Below are 10,444 nucleotides of genomic sequence, written 5' to 3' on the forward strand. Positions count from 1 at the left end.
CTCAAGAGAAATTAAAATAATATTTTGAACTAAATGAAAATAACGACCTATCAATTTGTGGGATGCAATGAAAGCAGTACATAGAGCAAAATTTATAGCATTGAATGCATATATTGCAAATGAAGAAAGACCTGAAATTAAAACCTAAGCTTCCAATTTAGTAAACTAAAAGAAGAGTAATATAAATCTAACACAAATGGAAAAAAAGAAGGAAAATTAGAGCAAAAATCAATGACACTGAAAACAGAAAAATGAGAAAAATCACTAAAACCAAAAATGTTGGTTCTTTGAAAAGATCAATAAAATTGATAAACCTCTATCTAGCTAGGCTAACCCAAAGAAAAAATAAAGAGAAGACATGAATTACTAATATCAGAAACGAAGGAGAGGCCACCACTACTGAGCTCATGGACATTAAAAGGATAATAAAAGATTGTGAACAACTCTGTGCCCACAAATTTGATAACTTACATGAAATAGATCAATTCCTTGAAAGGTACAGTCTACCAAAACTCACACAAGGAGAAATAGATACTCTGAATAGGCCCACATCTATTAAGGAAATTGAATCAATCATTAATAACTTTCCAAAACAGAAAGGACCAGACCCAGAAAGTTTCACTGACAAATTCTACCAAACATTGAAGGAAGAAATGATACCAATTCTTTACGATATCTTTCAGAAAATAGAAGCAGAAGGAACACATCCCATCTCATTCTATGAGGAGAGTATTACTCCAATACCAAACCAGATAAAGACGTTACAAGAAAGGAAAAACACAGACCAGTATGTCTCATGGGACTCTCAACAAAATATTAGCAAATAGAATCCAACAGTGTATAAATAGAGTTACACACCAGGACCAAGTGGGATTTATTCTAGGTATGAAAAGCTGGCTCAACATTAAAAAATGAATAGAATGCATTACACTGACAGGCTGACGAAGAATAATCATATAATCATTTTAATAGAAGCGGAAAAAGCCTTTGACAAAACTCAATACCCATTCATTATAAAAACTAGCAAACTAGGAATAGAGGGAACTTCTTCAACTTGAGAAAGAACAACTACAAAAAACCTATAGCTAACAGCACACTTAAGGCTGATAATCTAGATGCTTTCCCTTTAAGCTTGGAAACAAGGCCAGGATGTCTCCTCTCACCACTCCTACTCAGCATTACACTGCAAGTCCTAGCTAATACAATAAGAAAAGGCATACAGGTTGGAAAGGAAGACATTTAACTGTCTTTGTTTACAGATGACATATGGTTGTCTATGTAGAAAATCCCAAACAATTGACAAAACAAACAAAAACCCTGAAATTTATAAGTGCTTATAGCAAGGTTGCAGGATATAAAGCTAAAAAGTTCATTGCTTTCCCATAACCAACATTAGTTCCCCCAAAATGAAAAGCTTAGGTATAAATCTAAAAAATGTGTGTAAGATCTATATGAGAAAAACTACAAAATTCTAATGAAAGAAATAAGTAAGTGGAGATAAATTTCATATTCATGGATAAGAAGACGTGATATTGTTATGTTGGTTCTTCCCAACCTGATCTACAGATTCAATGCAGTCTCAATTCAAATCCTAGCAAGTTATTTTGTGGATATTGACAAACTGATTCTAAAGTTTATAAAAAAGAAAAAAAACTACAATAACCAACATAATACTGAAAAAAAGCCCAAATGGTGGGGTTGACACTGCCTGACTTCAAGACAGTATAAAGCTACAGTAATCAAGATGGTGTAGTTCTGGTGAAAGAATAGACAAATAGATCAATGGAACAAAATATAGGACCCAGAAATAGACACTCACAAATATAGTCAACTGATCTTTGACAGAGGAGCAAAGGCAACACAATGGAGAAAAGATGGTCTTTTCAATAAACAGTGCTGAGACATCTGGACATCCACATGCAAAAAAGTGAATGTAGACACGTACACCTCACACAAAAATTACCTCAAAATAGATCATAGACCTAAATATTAAACACAAAACTATAAAACTTCTAGAGGATAGCATAAAAGAAAATCGAGATGATCTTGGGTTTGGCAATGAATTGTTAGATACAACATGAAAAGCATGGTCTCTGAAAGAAAAAACTGATAAGCTAAACTTCATTAAAATTAAAAACTTCTGCTCTGCAAAAGACACTATTAAAAGAATGAAAAGATAAGCCACAGACTGAGAAAATATCCGCAAAACACATAAAGAATTTGTATCCAAAAAACTCTTAAAACTGAACAATAAGAAAACAATCAACCCAGTACAAAAATGGGCAAAAGATCTGAACAGACTTCTCACCAAAGATAAGACAGATGGTGAATAAGCACATGAAAAGATACTCAACAGCATACATCATTAGGGAACTCAAATTTAAAACAGATGCCACTACACATCTATTAGAATGGCTAAAATCTAAAACACTGACAACACCAAATGCTGACAAGGATGTGGAGCAACAGGAACTCATTGCTGATTGGGATGCAAAATAGTACAGGAATTTTGAAAGACAGTTTGGCAGTCTCTTACAAAGCTAAACATAGTCTTAACCCTATGATCCAGCAGTCGTGCTCATAGATATTTACCCAGAAAACTTATGTCCACACAAAAACCTGCACACACAAGTTTACAGCAGCTTTGTTTATAATTGCCAAAAACAGGGAGCAACTAAGATGTCCTTCAGTAGGTGAGTGGATAAAGTACGGTACATCCAGACAATGCAATATTATTCAGCACTAAAAAGAAATAAACTCTGGGGGCCAGCCCAGTGGCTCAGTGGTTAAGTTCACACATTCTGCTTCTTGGTGGCCTGGGGTTTGCGGGTTCGGATCCCGGGTGCGGACATGGCACCGCTTGGCACGCCATGCTGTGGTAGGCGTCCCACGTATAAAGTAGAGGAAGATGGGCACGGATGTTAGCTAAGGGCCAGGCTTCCTCAGCAAAAAGAGGAGGACTGGCAGTAGTTCGCTCAGGGCTAATCTTCCTCAAAAAAAAAGAAAAAAAATAAGAAAGAAACTATGAAGCCATGAAAAGACATGGAGGAACCTTAAGTGCATATGGCTTAGTGAAAGAAGCCAGTCTGAAAAGGCTACACACTGTATGTTTCCAACTATGTGACATTTTGCAAAAGGCTCAAACCATACAGATCATAAAAAGATTAGTGGTTGCCAGGGGGAGGGATGAAGAGCTGGAGCACACAGGACTTTTCGAGCACACTATTCTGTGTGATACTGTAACGGTGGACACATGACGCTATGCATGTGTCAAAACCCATAAATGTACAACACAATGTACTGAACCCTAATGTAAACCAAGGACTTTAGTCAATAATAATTTACCAATATTGGTTGATCAGTTGCAACAAATAAACCACACTAATGCAAGATGTTAATAAGGAAAACTTGGAGGAGGGGATTGAAGAGGGCACATGGGAACTCTGTACTATTTGATCAGTTTTCTGTGAACTTAAAATTGCTCTGTAAAATAAAATGATTTAAAAAAAGATACATGATAAGAAAACACCCAAACAATCCAATTAGAAAGTGGGTAAAAATAGAGACATTTTACTAAACAGGATATAGAATGACAAATATATACATGAAAAATGTTCAGTATTGTTAGTCATTAGCAAAATGCAAATTAAAACCACCATGGCATATTATTGCACACCTATCAGAACAGCTAAACCAAAAAGTAGTGACAAAAGCAAATGCTGGAGAGGGTACAGAGAAACTGGATTACTCATACATTTTGGTTGATGTGTAGAAAGGTACACCTGCTCTAGAAAACAGTTTGGTAGTTTCCTTAAAAACTAAACATGAAACTACCATATGACCCTGCAATTAATTGCACTCCTGGACATTTATCCCAGAGAAAATGAAGACAGGTTCACACAAAAACCTGTGCACGAATGTTTATAGCAGCTTTGTAATGACCCCAAGCTGGAAACAATCCAGATGTCCTTGAACAAGTAAATGGTTAAACAAACTATGGCGCATCCATACTGTGGAATAGCACAGTCACGCGCCACAGAACAAAGTTTTGATCAGCGACGGACCACATATGTGATGGTGGTCCCACACAGCAGTACCATACAGCCTGCGTGTGGAGTAGCTAGACCACCTAGGTTTGTGTACGTACATCCTATGATGTGCGCATGACAAAATCACCTAATGACGCATTTCTCAGAACGTAGCCCCGTCATTAAGTGACTGCACTTGGCAATCAAACTATTGATACATAACAACCACCAAGATGAATCTCTGGATAATTGTGCTGATTGTAAAAAGCCAGTCCCACAAGGGGATATATTGCACATTTCCATTTATATACCATTCTTGAGAAGTTACAGAACTGGAGAACAGATTAGTCATTGTGAGGGGCTCAGGGGGTAAGAGGGGGAGGGAGGTGGGTGCGACATGAGTGTTCCTTGCGGTGACAGAAATGTTCTTTATTTTTTCTGTATCAGTATCAGAATTCTGGTTGCGATATTTAATGTAGTTTTGCAGCATGTTAGGGGGAAATTGGGTAAAGAATACATAGGATCTGTCTTATTTGTTACAACAGTATCTGAATCTACAAGTATCTCAAAATAAAGAAGTTTTAATGTTAAAAAATCAATCAGACTATACATGGAAGTGGGGCCAACAGATCCTGGATGTTAATCAAGACTTGATAAGCCAGTCAGCACATGCGCTGTGAGAGAACTGGCTTCCACTGTATAATGCTCAGCCGTCAACTGCAGAGATTAACGATGAAATTTTTTAACTTTATTTCTCTACTCCACCTCTCCCCGCAAATTAACTTAAAAAAAATCACCCTGGATGTTGGTAGGCTTCAGGAGGAGCAGAAAGGAGCCTCGAGACAAGAGGGGGGAAGATTGGAAGCAAGGAAGTGGATTTTGGGTGATTGGGAAGGTGGGCCAGGCTAGGTGGGTAACTGGTAGCAGTGACAGCCAGAAAAGGAATCTGGTTACTCTAGAGTGTGAAAAGTGAATTAGGTAGAGGGTGCCCAGAAAGAATCCCCTTCATTCCCAGCATCAGCTTTTTCCTTTCCCAGAGCCTGTTTCCGTTTTAATCTTCCATTGAAACAGAGAAATGCACAGATCACAGTGTATACCTCAATGGATTTTCACAAGCTGAACACACGTGTGAATTCAACACCCAGATCAAGAAAGTCACCAGCACCCCAGAAGCCGCCTTCTTGCCCCCTTTCAGTCACTCCTTCCATTTATATAAATAGAATCATAAATTCTGTAGTCTTTTGTGTCTGGCTTATTTTGATCAACATTAAGTTTGTGAGATCCTTCTGTAATGTTGCATATACTCATAGATCTTCATTCTCAAATTGTTACGCAGTATTCCATTTGGATCTACTACAGTTTATCCCTTCTAATGTGCAGGGCATTTGGATAGCTTCCAGGTGGGGCTATGTCAGTGGTGCCGCCATGATCATTCTCATATGTGTCTTTGGGGAACATACACCACATTTCTCTTGGGCATCTCCCTGTGAGTGACAAAGCTGAGTCACGGGATATACACAGATTCAGCTCTTGTGAAATGGTTTTCTAACATGGTCGTATCACTGTACACTTCCACCAGCACTTACCTAGATCCTCCCTCCCTAACACTTGCTATTTCAGTCTTTTCAATTGTCGTCATTCTGTGGATATGTCTTTGAATCGCATTTTGGTTTTAATGAGGAGCGATGAAATTGAGCAGAAGGGCCATGTCTTTCGAAAGGAGAGGCCGGGCGCACAAGACAACTCCTCACCTGAGGGACCAAACCTTGCCGGGGGAGTTTTTCTTCCAGTTTCAAGGAGTCTCATTTGGTTTAGGCCCGCACTGAAGTTGACAAGCTGGAAAGTTTCCCTTACAAGTAACACTTCAGCTCAAACCATCTGAACCAAAGATTTGACCAGTAACAGCAAAGAAGAAAATGACCTGACCTCAGCTGACCCTTGTCGGGCAGGAATGAAACACAGGTGAGTGCATGATGCAGCTACAGCGAAGGCCTCCTTCTCTAAACACTGTTCAACAATGCCCAGACTCAGAATTCCATTCCCTCCATAATACTATGTCATGGGACAGAGTAAAGGCAACTTCAGTTACCCGTTCCAGTGATAGCTTCATTGCAGCCACTTACGTGGGGACCCCCGAGGGTCCCCCCAAGTTGATATGAAGGTGGGTTTGTTTTGTTTTGGTGGGGAGGATTGGCGCTGAGCTGACATCTGTTACCAAGCTTCCTCTTTTTTTCTCCCCAAAGCCCCAGTACCTAGTTGTATGTCCTAGCTGTAGGTCGTTCTATGTGGGACGCTGCCTCAGCATGGCTTGATGAGCGGTGCTAGGTCCCGGACCCTGATCCGAACCTGCGAACCCCGGCTGGCGAAGGGGAGCGCGGGAACTTAAGCACTAGGCCGCGGGCCCCTGAAAATCTTAAACCAAAGGCATTTGAGAATCAATAGATGCAAAAAGAAGCTTTTCAAGAGCTTCCCTGATCTGACTAAGGCGGAAACTGAGAGGAGGCTGTAATCATGCCCCCTCCGGGGGAGTCTCACTGGCTGGAAGGAAGACGGCGACAACGCTGCACCTGCATAAACAAACTAGCACCAACTTTCCCATCTTCCACTTGTTCCTCTAAAAACCCACCGTCTTTCCTAAAGAAACCGTTTGCTGTTCCCACAGAAGCCCTTTCTCCCCTCCCTCCCGTTCCCCCCTTAGGACGGCTAGAAACCCGTCTCTAACTGCTGATGGGCCACTGCTGCGGGTGCTGTGTCTGCACAGGAATAAACTGTGTCTTTTCCCCTGCGACTCTGTCTATCAGTTAATTCGCAAGCTCCTAATCTCTGAACCCAAACTGGTGGAGGAAACAGTTTTTCTTCCCAACAATCCTTTGAATAGCAGTACACCCATCAGTTTGGACTCCCTTCGACCCATTAGGAAATCTATTTAGCACAACGTTCCAGTTAAAATGTGCCTTCCAATTTGAGAGTGCCCCAGTGACCCAGGTGTCAAGGGTCTGGTGAAACCCACCCAAGTCCAGTTTTAAAGCTGAGTTCCGTGTTGCGGGTAGTGACCCTTCCTGTGAAGCGGGCACCTTGACCCGCAGCCCCAGCCGCCCCAGCCCCAGCCCGGCCGGCGCATCGCTCCGCGGGCCGCCAGGACCTAGCGGGGGCGCTGCTTCAGCCCACGGCACCCAGACCCGGGACTCCCGGTTTTCACCCCGAGGCAGAACAGGCACCACTCGCTCCCACTCCCCCTCCGCTCCAAGAGGGAGGCCAACCGAGCCTTTTTGCCAGGGGACAACTGTGGCGTCCGAGCCAGCCCAGGGTTCTGAAAACAGGATTCCATTAGTCGCTTAGTGTATGATATGTTTTCACAAAATCCATTGTAAACGCGACCTGAAACATTATATTCTTCTCCCCGTTTCGGAGGGAGCTGCAAACGTGAACCGCCGTCCCGCCGCCGCGGCGGCCGCCGAGCGCGCACCCAGGCCCGGCCCGCTTACCTGCAGGGCTGCGGCGAGGAGGGGACGGGCCACCGCGACCCGCCGGGCCACCCAGGGGAGGGGCAGGCTGGGGCCCGGCTTCGGGCCCGGCGGCAGCAAGGGGCGCGCCGCAGAGACGGGGGGCGCAGACGGCGGCTGGCGGGCCCGCGGCGCGAGCGTGTGCGGCACCGGGCAGCCCTCGGCGCGGCCGCGCGGGGGACAGCAGAGCCCACGGCGCCCCCGGCCGACCCTCAGCCCTCCCGAGCCCAGCGGCCCCGCGCGGGCCCCGCCGCCCAGCCGGGAGCACTCGAAGCCCCGGCTCCCGGCCGGCGGCCGCCCCCCTCCGCCCCCCACCGCGAGTGCGGCCCCCTGGGCGCCCCGAGCCCCCGGCGCGGCCCCGGGCGCAGCGCGGCTCGCGCTCTTGGCCGGCGGCCGGGAAGTTGAGGGAGCCCTGCGCCGGACCCCACCTGACCACCGAGACCAACCCCGGGGGTGGGCCGCTGGCCCCGGCAGGTCCTCAAAACCCTTCAGGCGATTCTTTGTTGGGGTCCGTTTTCTAAAAGGATTCAAGTTAGCGCCCCACGAGAGCTTCCGGCTCGGCCACAACCGATCTGGGATTTTTAAGGACCCTTTTTCGGAAACGATTGGAGGGCCTAGCGTGAAAAATAAAACGAAAGGGGGCGTACTTACGTTTTCACTGCCTTTCTTGATTTTGATTTTGAGAATTGGTTTCATGAGGCAGCGCTGGCATAAAAACCCAACTGCAGCTCTAAACACCTTGCACTGAATACACGGTCACATTGTGTCAACAATCCCCTTCCCGTCTCAAATATACTCGTGCCTTTTTTTTTAAAATGAGTGTTGTGTCAGAGAAAAGGTGAATTTTGCTGTACTTAATCTGTCGTAAAGGAATTTGTTCTCCCCGCCCCCAGAAAGCCAATCGAGCAAATTGGAATGAGCAAAATGACCCCAGATGCGATCCACATGCTCCAGGTTATTCCTTAGCAAATGCAAAGGATGACAAGTGTCAGTACTTCATACAACTAGATTTAATAAGTTGTTATTACAGAAAAAAAATGAAGTCCAAACTACAAAGTTTAAGCGGTTGTAAGCAACAGCTGCATTGAGCTCCGTGTTCAGTCACAGTACTGCAGTTCCACACAAGCAACACAGTCCAAGCCCCACAGGCGGAAGCTGAGTAAGGTTACTAGCAAAAACAATCTAAGAGAACAGGTAATAAAAAATATGATACATTTAAAATTAGTTGTTAGTTGAAAAAACAAATACAGAGATCTTAGCTGTGAACACTCTAAAAGTTATGTCCATTATTTTGACAGCAAAAATACAAATACCTAATACTTTATACCCCAACAGAACTATATCCAGAAAAGGAAAAGAGCAGAAGTTATCCTGTGTTAGCACCCGAGTTTTCTACTTGTTGCATTAACTTCATTGTCATACAAATTTAAACATCCCCAAATCACATATCCACTTCTTGACCCGTTTTGGGGTATAAAGTCAACAGCATTAATTATAAAATACTCTGTGGGTAAAATGGAACACTATTGCAGCTGAGATAGAGAAGTTTGGTTAATATAAAAAAAAAAACAGAAAATGTTAGCTGACATACCATACAAACTGGTGAAAAAGCAACAATCCATACAAATAAGCCAGTTTAACAAAAAGATACTTTTTTTCACTAATCTGTGACTAATCTTTCACTCAAACCTTGCAAGTAGAGATGTCACAATACTCAAATATTTAGATAGGAGCTTTACCCAGTTAAATGCCATTTTGTTGCTAATATAATAGATAAAATGAAAACTAGCAGTTATTTGCTAATTGCATAAATGCAGTACATTCTGCATTAGCCCATGCCTCACTAACAAGCTATAAAACACAAGATATAGGCAGAAATCTAAGCATAATCTTTATACCACTAAGCAAGAATTTTCCAATTTCTTTTCTTCTGTTCCTAATCACTTATTTGTAGTTAATGTAAAATTCCAACCAGTAGTACCCAATTCGAGTTAAAATTTTACATCACAACTTGATCTAATCTATATATTATTTACAAAACTGAATACATAGAGCATACCCAAGAGCCAACTCTGGACACACGTTTCTCCGAGTAATTGATCACCTCGCCTCCGTGGCAATGGAACCGGAAGAGGCCATCAAGGACTAGCAGAAACTCGCCATCTATCTAGAGCAAGTCATTGGATGTTCTGTTTACGCAACACCAGTTCTGCAGTTGGAAGATTTTTGTTGGTTTGTTTTAATCTTAGGTGCCATTACAATGACAGGCTGCCTTCACAGCACAGCTTCAAGGTGAGGTGGGTGTTGGAAAAGAAGCAGGAGGGCAGACAGATCATGCTCGGAGGGGCCACTTGTGCTGCCACAATAAGGGACAAAGAAGGGACATGATACAGGGAACGGGCTGGGGGGGTGGAGGAAGACGAAGTCTGAGACCGTCCATATACAGTGGTGACGCCCAAGTGTGCTTCCTCAGCACGCCACCCGAGCCGCAGGGCAGGCAGCTCAGGGGGGACACCGCCACCCGAGTCTAACCACACAGAAGGTGTGTCCTCTCAGCAACTTCCTTCCACTCTCAGACGTCACCACTATGAATGCATGGAAAAGATTTGGCCGGGGCGAAAGGCACCGTCTCACACATGGACAGCAGCTGGTGTCAGATTCACACACACACACACACACACACACGACATAATGAAGAGTTAGAGGGGAAAAGCAATGAATCATTGTGTGACCTAGCCAGGTTTTCAACCCGGTGGCACTTCAGTAGGGGTGACTTCATTATGAGGGCCACAGATTTGGCTGCACCTGGTGTTGTATAAATCCACTGTGACATCCCTAGAGAACTGTACTGTGACATCCCTAGTCTTACACTAAACCACTGTGATAAAGGAAAAGGCTTGTCAAAATCTCACA

This window comes from Equus quagga, chromosome 2 (assembly GCF_021613505.1).
Source record: "Equus quagga isolate Etosha38 chromosome 2, UCLA_HA_Equagga_1.0, whole genome shotgun sequence".
Classification (NCBI taxonomy): Eukaryota; Metazoa; Chordata; class Mammalia; order Perissodactyla; family Equidae; genus Equus; species Equus quagga.